We start from the raw sequence: 16,253 nt of genomic DNA on the forward strand, positions 1-16,253 counted from the left end.
AGTAACTTTATTGACAAGAGGCTGACGTATTTGGGCACCTTCTAATACCACAGGACTGACCTAGGATAGAACCTGCTAAGTTAGGGTCAGAACGCCAGCGCCTCGACCGTCTGAGCCACTCAGCCCGGGTGTAATACTAGTAATAATGAATGTGTGTATTTATAATTTTGGAAGACGAGAACGAAATATACGCACAGCCACGGTGATTGATTCTTATACCATGATACATTAAAACGTATATCGAGACCTCCATGTGATTTAGTCTTCGAGTTTTCAAGTCTTTTAATTCACAAGTTGGTCTTCCATACGAAATATTATATTACGTTCTGTTTCACCAAATGTACGTGGCCCTAAGGAACGGTTTAAAAGGCTCTCACCGAGCGAGTTGGCCGTGTGGTTAGGGCACGCAGCTGTGAGCTTGCATTCGGCAGAAAGTGGATTCGAACCCCACTGTTGGCAGCCCTAAATCTCGTTTTCCGTGGTTTCCCATATATGTAGATCTATATGTTTCCCATGGTTTCCCATGTATATTTAAGTAAGGCCACAGCCGCTTCCTTCCCATTCCTAGCCCTTTCCTCTGCCATCGTAAAAAAATTGGCTGTCTATAAAATAGTCAAATTCGTAGGAGAATACTTCTCCAGTCAATTTAAAAGCCATGCTTGGGGAATGTAGGGGAAGGAAGAAAGACACTGTTTACCTACAAGCAAAATGTGGTGTAAATCGGAAAGACTGAAGACGTTTTGTGTACGTACTACACATTTACTATGTATCAGTTCAATTCTTTGGCGCTAGATGTCAGTCATATATTTTCAGACATATGTATCTGGTGGATTCAGATTGTTGATAGAAAATACAAATGATTTTTATTTTTTTACAAATTGCTTTACGTCGCATGGACACAGATAGGTCATATGGTGACGATGGGACAGCAACGGGCTAGGTGTGGGAAGGAAGTAGCCGTGGCCTTACTTCAAGTACAGCCCCAGCATTTGCCTAGTGTGAAAATGGGAAACAGCGGAAGGCCATCGTCAGGGCTGCCGTCAGTGGGGTTCGAACCCACTATCCCCCGAATACTGGATACTGGCCGCACTTAAGCGATTGCAGCTATCGAACTCAGTTACAAATGATATAATAAGGAATATGCCTAATACAGGGTATCTCATATAAACTAAGAACGTCGAAGCGGCGTTTTGAACTCTCCGAGACGTAAACTGCAGTATGGGAGACGCGCGCATAGTTTTCGACCTTGCAAGCAGCCTGCACGTGTTCGACCTGGCAAACAACAGTCGTCATGTTAACATGCAACACCGTATTTTCGTATATAAAAGTTCTGGTTTCACCTTAATGGTCGTATGAACAGTTAAAAACCTCTCTAATGGTGTGCAGAAAATCTTAATGGTGTTTATGAAGTCCTTCAATATGATAGGAAGATTGGTATTGGGTGTGCTGTTAGTGTAAGACGAATAATTGGGCCTGCTTTTTTTTTTTTTTCGAGACGACAGTACCAGGTGAGTGCATAAGTTTTTTTCGGATTTCGTGGTAAGAAAAACACGTAATTATCAAGGGAAATTCAATTTTTGTTCATTCAAAATATTGGCCATCGGCTTCTACACACTTCGCCCATCTTTCATCTAAGTTATGAATACCATGCCAGAAAAACTGCTTGTCTTTGGCGGCAAACCATTCGTCGAGCCATTTTACAACTTCTTCGAAATTCCGGAAGTGCTTCTCTGCGAGCGCGTGTCCCATTGATGGGAAGAGGTGATAGTCAGATGGTACCAGGTTGGTTCAGTACCGCAGGTTAGGAAGGATGTACCATCCAAGCGATTTCAAGGTGTCTTTCACTGGTTTTGCTGTGTGAGACGGCGCATTGTCGTGTAACAAAATTACTTTGCCAAGTCTTCTGGCCCATTCCGGTCGTCTTTCGATCAATGCGTGATTTAAATTAATTATTTGTTGGCGATCATGTTGTACGTTAACGGTTTCACCGTGCTTCAAGAATTCTTAATACACAATATGGCTCTGGTTCCACCAGACATAAAGCATGGTCTTTTTGCCGAAGCAATTTGGCCTTGGTGCAAAAGGACCGGTTTCGCCAGGTGACAGCCACGATTTTTCCGCTTGGAGTTTTCAAAATAAATCTATTTTTCGTCACCCGTCCCAATACGGTACAGAAATGATTTTATTTCGTGGCGTTGAAGTAGCATTTCAAAAGTAACCTCGCGATTTTCTATTTGCCGTTCATTCAAATCGTGTGGGACCCATTTACCGAGTTTATTGATCTTCCTCATTGCTCGTAAACGGCTGCTGATTGTTTCTTGTGACACATGTAATGCTTGTACCAATTGCTGTTTAGTTTAAGTTGGGTCATCCTGCAGAGTGCGCACTGTTTTCCACATTGAAATCACCACGTTTAAACTGTCGTAACTATGTCTCACATGTTCTAATCGATGGAGCGTGTTCACCATGTTTCTACCAGCAAACGATTACTTTCCGCAGCCATTTTCTTTTGATTGAATAAGAAAAGTAATGCGTGCCGCAATGTTCTTTTTTCAGGCACAAACCTCGACATGATCCCTGAACGATACAACATAGATGCTAGTATTTGGCGGACTCAACTTGTGTGTGTTGGTAGGTTAATGTCAGAAGAATAAATTGACGTATGTGTCAAATTCATACGCTGCGTACTGTTCGCTGGAACTACCTCTTAGTAAAACCGGAAAATACTTGTGCACACACCTGGTAAATACAGAGAAGTACCAAGATGGTATTTTAACCCCATTCTTCCATCAGTTAACGGAAGAAGAAAAATCGCGTGGGTTGTTTCAACAAGATTCAGACCCCGGTCACACATCTTTAAGAGATCTTATCTAGTGGTTCTTGGAGACTAAACTTTCTGATACCCCCCCAAAAAGACACTGAAGCTAATATGAGCCCGATCTCGTAATCAAAGATGTTTACTAATTCAAATGCAAATCCTGTCCTACTTACGACGCCGCTGCACTAGCCAGGTCAAAAGAGGACAGGAAATATGGTAAATTGCAGCTTATTACGTGATGTCTCATTTCGTTTTTAGTGATTTATTTGTTTACCGACCCAGTAAGGTACAATAGGGACATGCTGCCATCTGGATCAGGAGTCATCGACATCAGCTTACAGCAGTGCATGCCTTTGACGTTAAAACTGCTGCAGTATATACAGTATTTGTTGTAAGTCAGGTCGTACTGATTTCTATAATGCGGTAATAAATTTACGTTTGCTAGGGGCTTTACGTCGCACCGACACAGATAGGTCTTATGGCGACGATGGGATAGGAAAGGCCTAGGAGTTGGAAGGAAGCGGCCGTGGCCTTAATTAAGGTACAGCCCCAGCATTTGCCTGGTGAAAATGGGAAACCATGGAAAACCATATTCAGGGCTGCCGATAGTGGGATTCGAACCTACTATCTCCCGGATGCAAGCTCACAGCCGCGCGCCTCTACGCGCACGGCCAACTCGCCCGGTATATATATATATATATATATATAAATTTACGTAGAACTTCGTATTTGCTAATGAAAGTTGCTGCCAAGTGTACAATTCTTGTACTCCAAGAGACAAGCCCAAATATCACATTACCGATCGAGTTGACTACGCAGTTTTTGCCACGTAGCTGTGAGCTTGCATTCGGGAGTTGGTGCTTTCGTATCCCACTGTCGGTAGCCCTGATGATGGTATTTCGTGGTTTCCCATTTTCACACCAGGAAAATGCTGGGGCTGTACCTTAATTAAGGCCACGAATTCTTCCTTCCCAGCCCAGTCCTGCCCTAGCCCATCATCGCCATACGACGTGCCGACGTCAGTGCAACGTAAAACAAATACAAAAAAAAAAAAAAAAAAAGAAAAGAAATCATATCAAACTAATTTAAATTTAAGATGAACTCGTGGAATATATATATATACTGCATCTATACAGGGTGGTCGGAAACAACGTGAACGTTAGAGGGTTGGTCATACTGATAATTAATTTGAAAGGAATAATTCGATATCTCACACCCTTGTCACATTATCGTCTGCTGAAGTTAACCAATGTGATTACTTCGCGGACGAATTTAAATGGGCTTTGCGGGCTGCGTTGGTAAATCTGTACGTGGCTTAAGACTGGCGGAAGAACTCCAGTTGAAGAACGAAACTCCGCCAGAGGAGGGCTTTGAACACAGCCCTCCGAGCTGACAGGATCACGCCAATGCATTACACTACAGTGACAGTGGCTGAAACCAACGGTGCGTATGTGTTTGAAGTTTATTCCTAGGCATGGCTCTCAACCTGGTGTTAAGTAAGTACAGATTTAGCAATACCGAGGAGCAAAACCTATTTGAATTCGCCTGCGAAGCGATCTGATTGGCTAAATTGAGCAGCTGATAGAACGATAACGGTGCGAGGTATCCAATATTTTTTAAAAAAAATTATTTACCATCATGACCAACCGTCTAACGTTTATATACACGGTCATGTTGTTTCCGACCACTCTATATACTGTATATATATATACACTAACTGATGTACCCGTGCTTTGCTACGGAATTCTACATTGTATACAGAATTCTAGGTTAGGTACTGTACACGTTGTAAGATTGTAATAAATTGTATAGCTCTTCACGTTGCGCTAGAAACGCGCCGGGGAAGTTACCAAACGTCTTTTCTTTATATGAAGACTGGGTTAGGGAATTTTCATTGTAATAGTAGGCTCTCTTGCCTACCATCAGTCACAATCAAGTTGGGGAATTTTCATTGTAATGGCAGACTCTCACTCTCCACCTGCCTTTTTACATCCTCAGAAAGACTGCTTTGGTGGTTGCCAATACGAATCTCGAAGATTGCCGAGGTCTACCAATTCAGCACTAGGTTGTAAATCTATCGCTAACACGTGTGCCGATAATACTTTCTGCTTGAACGCCTAGCTCTTACAACTCTGTATTCACGACGAGAGCGAAAGTTCTCGTTTCGTAAAATTTCTGATGTGTTACAGCCTCATGATCCAGTTTTATGACTTTATTGAACGTTGTAACGGTAGTAATTACATGGTCCTCTGCTCCCATATCACACTGACGTTGAAGAACGCTGCACTGACCTGATGGAACTTCCACCATTGAATGTGGATGTGATTTGAGTCAGTGTGGCATGTCTGTTATCACGGAGGTGCAGTTCTTACCTGTTTATTCGTTTTCAGAGGGTTAGGTATGGGCCAAATCAGATGTACAATCGTGATCACAAGAATTCCGGGTGGAAAACCACACAGGTAACGTTTGGACGAAAATATTGGCCAACCCTGAGGATGAAGGAGAAGTAATCAAGGCTACTTCACATATGTTCGTCTTCCAGGAGGTGTGGCTGTCGACGTTGCGCACTCAGAGGCTACTCCAACTCCATTTTTTCGGGAACTGATTAAAATGTTTCTATAGTTAAACATTCTGCCTATACTGGCTTTTTCTAATCAAGGAAAAAAATTAATTAACTGTAATTTAATTGCGATGAAGTGTGCACGATGTAATCCCACCCCAATATATGGCATTTCATTGTTTGATCAGCGCTGACAATAACTTCATAAGAACGGTTTTCCAAACGCCCTTGCGTCTCTGATAATCATAATTATTTAATGCCAGGTTATTTTTACTTTAGATTTTGAGGATAAAGATTATTATTATTATTATTATTATTATTATTATTATTATTATTATTATTATTATTATTATTATTATTATTATTATTGTCATGATTATTATTAGTAGTAGTACTATTTAACAGGGCCTATGTTGACGAAAACAAGGATCATTATTTCTTACAGTGGTTGAGCGCGATGCCATTTGATAATGAAGTCATAGTTGAGACCGCTAACATTTCAGCCAGACCTCGCACACAAGAATTACAAAGAAATTGGAGAATTTGACTCTCATTGAGTTGACATACACATTACGTCTGTTGCTCTGAATGAGCCGTGTGGTTCCTCCCTTCATTCCCCTCTCCCTTTATTGTGATCCAATGGGACGTGTGGGCAGGCGGAAAAGCAAGTGCCTTCCCCTCCGCGTGTGTTTCCTTTATGCTAGATATCCTCGTATTTTGCTTCCTCCACCTCCCCTCACTCTTCTGATGTGTGCATGTGTTAACGCGTCTAACGGATGTGACCAATGGGAGAGAGAGAGTGTAGTTCTGAGGGCTGTGCTGATTTCTTGCCTGAATTGAATATTTCTGGCCACGAGATACTAAATATTTCGTGTGTACCACTACGCAGCTTTATGTGCACGCCCTGGGAGAGAGAGTTATCATGCTGTCGAAATTCGACAGCATTCTTTATAGAATATCATCATCATCATCATCATCTGTTTACCCTCCAGGGTCGGCGTTTCCCTCGGACACAGCGAGGGATCGCACCTCTACCGCCTCAAGGGCAGTGTCCTGGAGCTTCAGACCCTTGGTCGGGGATACAACTGGGGAGAATGACCAGTACCTCGCCCAGGCGGCCTCACCTGCTATGCTGAACAGGGGCCTTGTGGAGGGATGGGAAGATTGGAAGGGATAGACAAGGAAGAGGGAAGGAATCGGCCGTGGCCTTATGTTAGGTACCATCCCAGCATTCGCCTGGAGGAGAAGTGGGAAACCACGGAAAATCACTTCCAGGATGGCTGAGGTGGGAATCGAACCCACCTCTACTCAGTTGACATCCCGAGGCTGAGTGGACCCCGTTCCAGCCCTCATACCACTCTTCAAATTTCGTGGCAGAGCCGGGAATCGAACCCGGGCCTCCGGGGGTGGCAGCTAATCACGCTAACCACTACACCACAGAGGCGGACTTTTTATAGAATATATATATTAATAATATAAGTTATTCAGCTTCTAGAAGACGTAGGATGTCGTCCCCTAGTGGAATACATTGCCTTGATTTCTTATTTTTCTCCACAGCCATGACAGTTAAAACAAATAATATATGGAGAAAACAGTCCGCAAAAGCTCCAAATTCATAGTTACAGTAATAAAACGAAATCAAGATATGAATGAAAAAAGATACGTACTGTACTTGGTAAAAAAAAAATGAAATGGCGTATGGCTTTTAGTGCTGGGAGTGTCCGAGGACATGTTCGGCTCGCCAGGTGCAGGTCTTTCGATTTGACTCCCTTAGGTGACCTGCGCGTCATGATGAGGGTGAAATTACGATGAAGACGACAGATACACCCAGTCCCCGTGCCAGAGAAATTAACCAATGATGGTTAAAATTCCCGACTCTGCCGGGAATCGAACCCGGGACTCCTGTGACCAAAGGCGAAGCCATGGAGCCGAACACTGTACTTGGTGTACTCATGTTATACACAAACAGCCCGTGTGATGCAGCAATCAACTATCAATTGACCTAGAGAGAGGGGGGGGGGGGAGAAGCGGTAGGCATTTGCCAGAAATTGCGGTTTTCTGGCGGGAAAAGCTGAAAATATAGAGCGGAAAATAGGCACGCTTCAGCGATCCCACTCGCACCACATTAGTTAAGGGTTACATTTCAGAAGGTAGTGACGTTTGATGGTGTTCTGCGCAGAACATTCGATCAAGCAACTTTCAATTAAATCTATGGTATATCCGATTATAGGTGGTACATTGACAGATTCCAGCTTAGAAATTCATGGAGATACCCATTTAAAACAATATGTGTTGTGGAAGGAACTATAGCTGTAAAACTTGAAGCTACGGTCTGAAATTAATTTGAGCAGCGAAGATGTGTTCATGATATACCGTTATATGTGCACGTTTCCCCTTGAGACGCAGTATATATGGGAAGCGCTGCTTGTACTGTGTTTTTAACGACCACCAAACTGAGATAGGATGTGTCTTTTACTGCCTCAGCCGTATGGCTGGCTGATCAATACCACAAGCTCCCTCCCTTGCCATATGACATGTCTCTTCTAAATGATGCAAAACATGTCTCGAAAGAAGTATCCAATGTTATAAACATCATCATCATCATCATCATCATCATCATCATCATCATCATCATCATCATCATCATCATCATCATCTCCACTAATCAGCCGATCTAAGTGTAAATCAACGACTATTAATTGAGACCGAGATTGTGTTGACAGCTCTTTCACGACCACTCGTGTAAAATTTTAGATAAGAATTGTGTATAGATACCTTAGATATACCGGGTGGTACTGCTGCCCCTATTATTTTCCAAACATATGCAACCGCCTAGGGTTTAAATGGATCTCTCTTGGGCCTATCTTGCACATCTTACAGCAATTTTATGTACAGTTAGTCGGTTATAGACTTCCTCGCACAATGCAAAAACGGTACAAGAGGCAGTAAGTGAGGCATATCTCAAAAACACTGTACCATTTCGTGTGGAGCGGAATCCTATACTCCAGCCATTTTTACGGAATGTTACTGTACTGTACAAACCACAGCCACTCCTTTATCTGTCGTTAGAGAATTGCGTACCTGATTGGTTCAAGAGGCCATTTTCTTTTGACAGAAAAGGGTGGCCACAGTACCATAGAAAACGTGATAGGTTAGTACCAATTACAGCCATTCCAATTCACCACCATTTCGTATAGTCTCATCACATCGAAATTAATAGAAACGAGTTTTTCACAGTATTTTATAATCTATGGCACGGAAATGCTGTACAGCAGATGTGATAGCTTACGCCATGTAATTACTACCGTTACAGCGTTCAATAAAGTCATAAAACTGGACCATACGGCTGTAACACATCGGTCATTTCACGAAACGAGAACTTTCGCTTTCCTCGTCAATACAGAGTTGTAAGATCTAGGCGCTCAAGCAGGAAGTAACTGCGCGGGATTAGGCATGTGAGATGTACCTACAAAAAGCTACAGGGAGTAGTGAGGGTTCGAAACCTTATCGAGTCATGCGTTTTCAAATTCTTATTTCGTACACATCTAGGCATCCTTTACGAAGACTTCACTTTTCTGAAGTCTCGGATATTTTTCTGAGGAACTTATAATAAACAGACATAATAATTATCGCCACGTAAGCACCGACTACGGACAAATTCATTGTGAATAATGCTGGACTTATTTAACAAAGTAATAGGTACATACTCTACGCGTAGGGAATGGCTGCAACTATCTGGGCTTAATAGACATGATTCTTTAGCACACGGTGGTGTTCGCAGCATGGTAAACCTGTCTGCGCATTCCAGTTCAGAACTTGTAACATACAAGATCAGTATCGAAGCGATAGCGTAGATCATTCCATTTGTACGGAGATATGAGACCTATTCTTCGTTGTCTCGAATGGCTGCATGGTACTAATCACAGCCAGCATGTGATTTTTCCGACGGATTCACAGTTCCAATTTAGCTGCAGGGTTTTATGTTTATACTCTTCAGGCATTCGTAGTTAAGGTTCAATTCATTAAGGTTTAACTTCTTTCAGTCTCAAAAGTCACTTTACACCGTTAGAAAGAAAGCATACATCTGAAAGGCATAAGTACATGCGACTTTTATATGGCAAACGGCTACAACGAATGACGTACACTGCACTTATTGCCAGCATTATGACACACCCATTCAACCAGACAAATGTGAACGTTCGACTCAAAGAACGACTGTACTTCATATGTAGGGCACATGAAACAGCACGTAGTAATCTTTACAGCAAAGTGCAGACAGGTACCACCACATACGGTGCAGCAAGCAAGAATGACTCACTCACCTCTACCGTACTCAGATATGTTTTAACGAAGAAGGTGGTCATTTTGAACATTTCTTTCATTAATCGCTTGGCCATGCACAAGTCCAATGCACCTCTGTCGGTAATAGCTTATTTTATTGCAAATAGCTGTTTTAAGAGCTGGTTAGAAATGAACATAGCAGAGTACCTGCAACATGAGAACTGATCATGATTTAGATTTATCTTCAACGACGCGACTCACAGGAATATTTACCAACGAATAAAAAAGTCGTCCTGTATCGGACTTGAACCTCCGACAAACCAGCACTGACTTATTCCTCTTATTTCAAGCACGCTCGGTTATCACGTGCTGTCGTTCGCCACTGTTATATCAACACTACTTCTAGACATTCAGCCATCATATTCCACTTCCAGGATAGCTGAGGTGGGGATCGAACCAGCCTCTACTCAGTTGACCTCCCGAGGCTGAGTGGACCCCGTTCCAGCCCTCATACCACTTTTTATATTTCGTGGCAGAGCCAGGAATCGAACCCGGGCCTCCGGGGTTGGCAGGTAATCACACTAACCACTACACCACAGAGGTGAACAATTATGGAATTAATAAGCAATAAAACAGTTTTAACAAAACACTACATAACACACAAGTAATAAACAATCAAATATCTTCTTCTTTACCATTACATTCAAACTGTTAAAGATATTTTTCTACACCCCCCCTCTCCTTCTATGTCGTACTTCTACGTATTCTTTTGGTTACTTGGTTACTAGTTTGGTTACTTTACGCAACCGAATTTTCCGATCCCGTTTTCAGTTTTGTTAAGTAGAAGTCGCTCTGGAGAGAGTGTTCGTTCGTTCGTAATCTGTTTACCCTCCAGGGTCGGTTTTTCCCTCGGACTCAGCGAGGGATCCCACCTCTACCGCCTCAAGGGCAGTGTCCTGGAGATTCAGACTTTGGGTTGGGGATACAACTGGGGAGAATGACCAGTAACTCGCCCAGGCGGCCTCACCTGCTAAGCTGAACAGGGGCCTAGTGGAGGGATGGGAAGATTGGATGGGACAGGCAAGGAAGAGGGAAGGAAGCGGCCGTGGCCTTAAGTTAGGTACCATCAGAAAGTTCTGTAGCTTCTTGAAATTTACCCCGCAGGCAATAAGAGCTGCAATAATGCACTGATAAGCGGTCATAAAAAGCAACGAATCTAGCTGCATTAATGCACTAATAAGCGGTCGTATAATGCAACGAATCTGGCTGCAATAATGCACTAATAAGCGGTCGTATAAAGCAACGAATCTAGCTGCAATAATGCACTAATAAACGGTCGTATAAAGCAACGAATCTAGCTGCAATAATGCACTAATAAGCGGTCGTATAAAGCAACGAATCTAGTGCGCTTGCCTTCAAGTGGAATAGCCATCCGTGGTGAAGAACTTGACCATATAAACTAAGACCGTCGAAGCGGCGTTTTTACTCTCCGATTGGGGTTCTGCAGTATGGGAGGCGCGCGCATAGTTCTTGACCTTGCAAGCAGCCTGCACGTGTTCGACCTGACAAGCATCAGTCAGCACCGAGCTCGATAGCTGCAGTCGCTTAAGTGCGGCCAGTATCCAGTATTCGGAAGATAGTGGGCTCGAACCCCACTGTCGGCAGCCTTGAAGATGGTTTTCCATGGTTTCCCATTTTCACACCACGCAAACGCTGGGGTTGTACCTTAATTAAGGCCACGGCCGCTTCCTTCCCACTCCTAGCCCTTTCCTGTCCCATCGTCACTATAGGACCTATCTGTGTCGGTGCGACGTAAAGCAACTTGCAAAAAAAGCATCAGTCACCAGTCTGAATCTCAGCTATTAATATGGTAAGGCAGTTATCATTGCAGCACCGTAGTTTCGTGTGTAAAAGTTCTGGTTTCATCTTAACACCCGTGTGAACAGTCATAAATCTCGCTGTTGGTATGCAGAAAATCCTAATGGTGTTTATGAAGTCCTTCATTATGATAGGAAGATTGGTGCTTGGTGTGCCGATAGTACAAGACGAATAACTGGGTATATTTTTTTCGAGACGACAGTAAATGCAAAGAAGTACCAAGATGACGTTTTGATGCCGTTCTTCTATCAGTTAACGGAAGAAGAAAAATTGCGTGGGTTGTTTCATCAAGATTCAGCCCCTGCTCATACAGCACAAGATTTCCTTCCTATAACCTCGGAAGTGTTTGCAGACAGAGTGGTCAATGCTGGTCTATTTCCCCCTAGTTCTCCGAATCTAGCAGTGTGAGAATTTTTACTTGTGGGGTAAACTGAAAGAAAAAATATATCGAACAATTCTTCGCACATTGGAGGAACTGAAACAAAAAATTACGAATGAACTCAGGAGCTCTGTTAAGTGGCAGAACTTACTTGCGTCAACCAGAATGTGGTTACAAGACACAGTGCCTATACAACCCAGGAAGTACGACACTTCCAGCATATTTTCTAATGTAAGATTTCATATAAAATTGTATACACGTTTGAAGCAGGGCGGCTGCACTCGACATAAGTTCGGCTGAGGCAGCTGCCGTAGCGCAGAGTACAACACCCTGCGTTTGATCTTAGTTCATATGAGAGGCCCTGAAGAATAGAGCTCACCATCACGTATGTGGTGGGGAGAGTGGAGAACAGGACGTGTGGGAGAAGAAAACGACCTGACTGTGGGCCGCGCACTGCCAACTTCGATCTCCCGAATCCCTACTTAAAATCAGACCACCAATACCAGTTTCAGTTTTTAAAAAAACCTTCAGGAATATGTAAAAATAAAATAGAAATTCGCCGTCCACCTTCGTACTGTTCCCTCCTTAGGGACATTGGCTAACTGAAAATCAGGTAAGATTTCCAAACTACCTGACTCAAAAGTAATTGTAGTAAATGTGCCACCCAGGTATGACCTTTTAGAGGACTCATGTGTGAACAAAGCTGTACATGATGTAAATATAAAAATCAAGAGATTATGTAAGAGTTTTAGAAATGTCTATGTAGTAGATACTTTAGATCTTGGCAGGCAAATGTTCACGAGACATGGGTTACATCTAAATGGTAATGGAAAAGCAACTCTCTGTAGACAAATTGCTACAATTATCAACAGAGATTTGCAAACTAATCGGTACATAAGAAAACCCATACCACTAAACTGGCACATACAGGGAAACTTGCCAGAAAACCCAGACCCTTAAATCAAGATCTATGTACAAGGATCTGGGTTCCAGGGAAGTTCTCAACTCATGAGTCAAACGTTACCCAATTGCAACAGTCAACTTTTAGGGAGGAAGGAGGTCTGAGATTGCTCTTGGTAAACTGTCAGAGTGTAGTAAATAAACAATTAAAATTCGGTACATTGATGGAATCTTATGAGACGGATGTGGTGATAGGAGTGGAATCGTGGTTGAGAGAAGGGGTGGGTAATACAGAAGTATTTCCAGAAGGGTATACAGTCTATCGTAGAGACCGAGGAGATAAAAAAGGAGGAGGAGTGTTTATTCTGGTGAAGGAAACTTATTGTTCGCATGAATGGTTTACTGATGAAAGGGATGAAATATTAGCTATAAAATTAGTTTGTGATAATATGAAGGAGGTGGGAATTATAGGAACATATAGGCCTGGAAGAGAGGAAAGAGATATGGAAATATTTGAGAAAATAATAGATTATACTCATAAAAACAATAATGATACGGTAATAATTGGGGGAGATCTAAACTTGCCTGAAGTTGAATGGAATGGAGCTGCAAGTGAAGCCCATGAACAGAAACTGGCAAATAAGTTAATTTGGGAGGGAGGATTTACACAAGTAGTACAAGAACCAACTCGTCTCAATAACTTGCTAGATGTATTCTTGGTTAAACCATGGGAAATTGTTGATAAAACTGAGGTAATTGAAGGAATAGGTGACCATAAGGCTGTAATAATGGATGTAGGACTCGTACCAAAAATGCTTAATAAGAGGGTCACAAAAGACAAGAAATTATACAGAAAAACTAAAGTTGATGAATTTGGGACTTACCTTAAATCACAATTCAGTTGTTGGATAAGTGAAGGGAATAATGTGGATACACTTTGGGCTAAATTTAAAGGAATAATTTGGGAAGGAGAGAAGAGATTTGTTAAGAAGGGTAACATGACCTCAGACCCTGTTTATTACACAAGGGAAATAAGAAAATTAAAAAGAAAATGTAGAATAGTAAACAGGAAAATCAAAGAAGGTAGGGAGAATAGAGAAACTAGAAAACAACTAATGAGGGAACTGAATAGAGTGAAAAAGGAAGCAAAAGAGAATTATATGAATGGCATTCTTCAAGAGGGTAATGACCACAAAGGGAAATGGAAAAAGCTGTATTCATATATTAGGAATCAGAAAGGAAAAGGAATCCAAATTCCTACAATGGTGGGAGAAGGGGGTGAACACTATTTAACAGATACTGAGAAAGCAAACCTCTTTAGTAGGGAATTCCGAGATTCAGTAGAAGATTGTCAGGACTTGGAAACCGTAACAGAAGATAGAGAGGGAGAGACACAGAGGGAAACAAGAAGCTTCTCATTCAAAAATGAAGATATTTTCATAGAAATCCAACTGCTTCAGCAAGGAAAAGCAGCAGGAAGTGATCAAATTACTGGGGAGGTATTAAAGACAATGGGGTGGTATATAGTGCCTTATTTAAAATTTCTCTTTGACTATGTCATAAATAATAGTGTGATACCAAAGGAATGGAAGGAATCTATAATAATACCAATTTATAAAGGAAAGGGTGATAAAAGGAAACCAGAGAACTACAGACCAATCAGCCTGACCAGTATAGTTTGTAAAATACTGGAGAGTTTAATAGCAAAGTACATCAGAGGGATATGTGATGATAAAAATTGGTTCATGAGGAGCCAGTATGGATTTAGAAAGAAATTTTCTTGCGAGGCACAACTGGTGGGATTTGAGCAGGACATATCAGATCAGTTAGATTCAGGAGGCCAGTTAGATTGCATAGCCATAGATCTTTCCAAAGCCTATGATAGAGTGGAACATGGAATATTATTAAAGAAATTGGAGGGAATAGGATTGGACGTAAGGGTTATACGTTGGATAAGAACATTTCTAAATTCAAGGGTTCAGAAAGTCAAAGTAGGAAATAATATATCACAGGAAGAGAAAGTCTGGAAAGGAATTGCACAGGGTAGTATAATCGGTCCGTTACTTTTCTTAATATACGCAAATGATTTAGGGAACAATATAACATCGAAAATAAGATTGTATGCAGATGATATAATTGTTTATAGGGAAATAAATAACATTGAGGATTGTTCAGAATTACAAAGGGACCTTGACAGTATCCAGGAATGGGTTGAAGAAAATAATATGAAGATTAATGGAGCCAAATCAACTGTTACAACTTTTACAAACAGGAGCTTTAAAACTGAATTTGAATATACTTTGGATGAGGTAGTTATCCCAAAAGATGGCAAGTGCAAATACTTAGGTGTGAGATTTGAAAGTAATTTGCACTGGAAGGGTCATGTTGATGATGTTGTTGGGAAAGCATACAGATCGTTACATGTCATAATGAGGCTACTTAAAGGATGCAACAAAGAATTAAAAGAAAAATGTTACTTAAGTATGGTTCGTCCATTATTGGAATACGCAAACAGTGTTTGGGATCCTCACCAAGAATACCTAATAAAAGAACTAGATGGTGTGCAGAGGAAAGCAGCAAGGTTTGTAACAGGGGATTTCAGGAGAAAGAGTAGTGTATCAGAAATGTTAAAGGAACTTGGGTGGGAAACTTTAAGTAAGAGAAGGGAGAAAAGTAGACTTATAGGATTATATAGAGCCTATACAGGAGAAGAAGCATGGGGAGATATCCGTGAGAGGCTTCGGTTGGAAAATAATTATATTGGTAGAACTGACCACAAGTACAAAATTAGAAGGAATTTTAGCAGAAGCGATTGGGGTAAATTTTCTTTCATTGGGAAGGGCGTGAAGGAGTGGAACAGTTTACCAGGGGTAGTGTTTGATCCTTTTCCAAAATCTGTACAGATATTCAAGAAGAGAATAAACAACAACAGAGATAATAAATTAAATGTTAGAGGGCATTCGACCAGTGCAGGATATTGTAAATAATAAATGTGTGTGATTAAATTAATTCCATCCCCTGGTCTAAGGAGTTTGGAAAGCCCAAGTAGGGGACTGCCTGTAGGGGTGAAGTACAGTGGGGACTTCGAGGGCCCTGGGACCGCTACGGTAGCTGTGAAGGCCCTTCAGGAACTTTGAAAAAGTGGTGGCAAAAGGGGCTCTGGTTAAGACGCAGCAGGTCGTTATGCTACTTAGGTTCCAAAATGGGTAAAATATAAATATGCAAATAAATTCAATGTTAATTTTAATCTTATACCAGTTGTATAGTATTATTAGAAGTAATTTCACATACCGTACTGTATATGAGTTGACTATGTTTGTAAGATATTATAAGTAGAATTTTGTAAACAATATAAATTTATTAAGGATGATGTGTGTGTTTAATAGAAAAAATTATTAGCGTAAATTGTATATTGTATTCTAGGAAAATTTTCTTCG

The sequence above is a fragment of the Anabrus simplex genome, chromosome 1 (assembly GCF_040414725.1).
Source record: "Anabrus simplex isolate iqAnaSimp1 chromosome 1, ASM4041472v1, whole genome shotgun sequence".
NCBI lineage: Eukaryota > Metazoa > Arthropoda > Insecta > Orthoptera > Tettigoniidae > Anabrus > Anabrus simplex.